Source organism: Limulus polyphemus, unplaced genomic scaffold (assembly GCF_000517525.1).
Source record: "Limulus polyphemus unplaced genomic scaffold, Limulus_polyphemus-2.1.2 Scaffold215, whole genome shotgun sequence".
In the NCBI taxonomy this organism is placed as follows: Eukaryota; Metazoa; Arthropoda; class Merostomata; order Xiphosura; family Limulidae; genus Limulus; species Limulus polyphemus.
In genome coordinates, this window is record NW_013665825.1 from 670,888 (window position 1) to 675,087 (window position 4,200).

Below are 4,200 nucleotides of genomic sequence, written 5' to 3' on the forward strand. Positions count from 1 at the left end.
GTCAACTTTTTGAAGGCCATAGATAGGCCTAACTAAATTGTTTTTAATTCTGTACCAGTTTAACGTTGAATATTATTTATGATTTTAACTTTATACACAAGTGTCAAAATACTATAATTAGTTTACAGCTATTGATTACAATCGATGCGCATGGTGGAGCCATGAATTCTAGATTTTCGTTATTTAAGATTTATCAAAATGCAATAAAAAATCTAGTGTAAAACAAACGTATATATACTGTATATTTTCTTATCAGCGTCTCATAACATAGTAACAAGGACAGAGACCATACTCTTAAGTATCCTTTATCTTTGTTACGATTAGAAAACGGTCGTATTCGAAGGCTATAAAATTACAAGTAAAATCAGAAGAAGAAAAAATAAGCAAAAGGCAACAAAAACCGTCAGTTGTTATATGTGTTTTTAAACATTTAACAATTAAACTAGAAGACATTGAACGAAAAGCTCCCAGGAACACAGTAAATGGTGAATTAATGAAATTAAAAGTGTTTTGCATTTGTGACTGTCCTTATTTATTGGCCCGGTATGGGTAGGTGATTAGGGTATTTGACTCATAATCTGAGGATCGCGGGTTCGAATCCCCGTCTCATCAAAAATGCTCGACCTTTCAACCGTGGGGACGTTATAATGTGGCGGTCAATCCCACTATTCATGGGTAAAAGAGTAATCCGAGAGTGATGGTGATGGTGGTAACTAGCTGTCTTCCCTCTAGTCTTACACTGCTGAATTAGGGACGGGTAGCTATACGGGTAGTCCTCGTATAGCTTTGTGCGAAATTCAAAACAAACCAAACCTATTTTTAGATTCTGTTTTTATAGTTAAACTTATTCTTTTGTTATGACACAATTTGGTTTCCTGTTCTGTTTTTTAAGTAGTAAAAGGTTGTTTACAAACTCTGATTTCATTCTGTTATTTATACTTTAATTATTTTGTTTTATGTTCATGCCATAACTCAACTTTTATTATTTCATTTTACTTTTTCTAATTTTTCATGACATTTTGAACACTAGTTGACTAAGTAAATATATTGATACTAACCTGTTTTATAGCCAACTCTAACAATAGGGCATCGTTCTAACCAAACCTTTAAAAATGAAAAACAAGAAATAAACATTGTATCATATGAACTTAATTGATATCTGGTGAAAGATGAATAAATTTAAAAATTGATATGATATTTATTTTGCAGTATTATTCTGGGGTAAATATATTTTAGACAATACCATTCCTCTTCATTAAACATGTGTTAGTCCAAACAAACAACTTCATATAAAAGGGGGATTTAATTAATATAGGGTCACGCCATTAGGGACTTTCAGCTGATAGTGCTGCGTCAAAGTTCTCATAGTAAAGAACATATATTATCTAGTCTCAAAGTTAATCTCAAAGATATAAATACAATTATAACTTCTTTATATTAAAATAGTTTTCGATTCAATTGTTTTAATTTAATATATAATGAAAGATAGAGGGTTCAGTACGTTATATTAAAACGAGTTTGAATATTCAGATTAACAAGTCACGTGACAACCACAAGAGTAATAAAGTCATGATGGAACGGAATGTATCAGAACTACATTTTACGTTGTTTGACATTTGTAGGTAGTGCGATGCCACCGAAAATGGATCACTTTTTGGAAAGATATACAATAGTTTTTTTCCTTCGCAAAATATTCACACACTCAGATCATAACGATGTGTTCAGGTCGGGGATTTAGATCTTCCAAGACGAATATATATCCACTATACTTAATGGCACTGGAAAACAAAAGGAATGCGGATCATACTGAGGAACTAGGGCCAATCCAAATAGAGACCTGCAACAAATCATACTCCAGACGTGATAAGCAAAGTTCAATGTCTTATAATAGGTGAGAATACACAAACACAAATGCGAATGGCAAAACTCCTCCACATGACCCAGGCGACAGTAGGAAATGCAGTCAAAAAGGTTTTCCTTCCGGAAAAGTGATACAAATCATGCTTACATAAGTTGCTTCCACAACATATCTGTTTAACCAACACATACCTCTAGCAGTTGGAGAATGAAATGAGTATTCATAGTATACACCACATGAAGACCAATCGGTCAAGTTGCCAGGCTAGAACTTGTGGATTTCTATGCGATTGGACCATTGAAACGGGAACTGGAAAACTGTCGTATTTGTACAATAGATAGTTTATGGAAAGTATTCAGGGGAACTAGTTTGTTTGGACATGACAGTCTTTACGACGGAGCCTTTTACAGTGGAAACTAAGCTGCAGGGGATTATCATGATAGAGCATGACTGGACGTGGCGACCTGAACTGTATGAGCGTGGTGAAGCTCCAAAATCATTTCAATATAACAACCTCCGTATATTCAACATTACTACAGTCATATAGTTGTTACCATGGCCTCATAGTTTCGATTAGCACTCTAAGGGCCTCGAAATCCGGCTCTGACAAAGGGCTTGAACGAATGTGAATGACACTTTTATTGCTACATTTGTTATTACGGTAGAAACGGGGTTTTAAAAAGTTTAGTATTATGGATTAAACCCAGTCCTCTAAACAATGTTGGGTAAAAGTCTTCTACTTTGGTGTGAGAAAGTCGCGAAACTAACACACGTTGCTTTTTGCGGTTGGTCGGGAGTGAAAATCTCTAACGGAAACGAAATCGACAAAACTCTTGCGTGTTGGTTATTAATTTGTTGGATTTGTTCACAATAGGAAATTTTACTAGTGGACGAGGGTATCTTTTATAGCACTACTTCCAGAGAGCTCGATTAATATTTCAAAAGTTACTACACCTGCTAGAAACATGGTTATTTCTTACGTCGTTACTTTATTCCAATAACCTGGTAACAATAGATAAAATATAAAATAAAAAAAGATAATTAGTCTTCTGGTTACTTTTTTTTCGCTGTTATAAATGCACCAGTATTATGCAAATTGGTTAACATGTTTTATAAAGCCAAAGTTAACATCATAAAACTAGAAACTGTGCGTATTATTATTATTATTATTTTGGAAGGTGAGAGAAAACGGTGTCTTTGTTAGGGAGACTTTTTTTTTCCACTTTGTATTATTAATAGTACTATTTTTTCCGTGCTCTGTGAAAGGCGAACGACCTTCTTTTTTCACATTATCAGTCATTTTTTGACAAGCAAGTAAGGTTCTTAGTCTTAACAGATGGAATCTACGCAGCTTTGGTTTTTCTACAGTATAACTGTAGGTTGCGTGAGTTTTTTGGTTTCCCAAAGAAGGACATTGACTTAAAACTTAACAAATATGATGCTACACGTAAGCCATCAATGTCCTCAACAAGACAGGTTCGATAAGCCAAATTATTATTGATGAAATATCGCAGTCATATTTATAATATATAATCGTTCAAACGTCTTGTATACAATTAAGGTCAGTTAGTAGTTGGTTATCCAACAACAACAACTAAGAAATATTTTTTTATTCAAACGGATTTAAACAACTTAATTCGTTCAAAAGTGATTCTTGGGGATTTTTCTTATCAATGAATTATTGTTTTTTAAAAAATGAAACGCCTTGGAAAAAATTCACTAATTAAGTTATATATATATATTTCTGTAAATTAAAATAAATGGCTTTTTATAATTATTTTGCACATTTTCTGCTAATTTGATCTCCATTAACAGAAATATATACACTGTTCTTACCCCTCCCCCCAGTGGCACAGCGGTATGTCTGCGGACTTACAACGCTGAAATCCGGGTTTCGATACCCGCGGTGGGCAGAGCACAGATAGCCCATTGTGTAGCTTTGTGCTTAACTCATGTTTTGTCAGCGATGACGTTTAAACACATATCTAAAGTTATAGGACTGAAATGTTTTATCATAGAGATTTAACACTTTTAGTAACAACATTTTAGAAGTGGAGGAATGTGATGAATTAAACGACACAGTATGTTTGCTCACCAAGAATATCGTCCAACACTTGGAAACTTTTAACCAAATACATTCATAAAGACAAACAAATACCATGAAAGTAGCACTAAAACCGAGTTTATATACACCTGGAAAAAAGTTAAGCACCCCCAAATATTTTTCAGGATTGCTTATTGAAAATAAGGTTTAATTTTCATGATGTTGAGCAATGTTCACAATTTCAAACATAATTAAAAGGATGTGAGCGTTCAGGTGTGACATTTAAATCAGGCGCGTT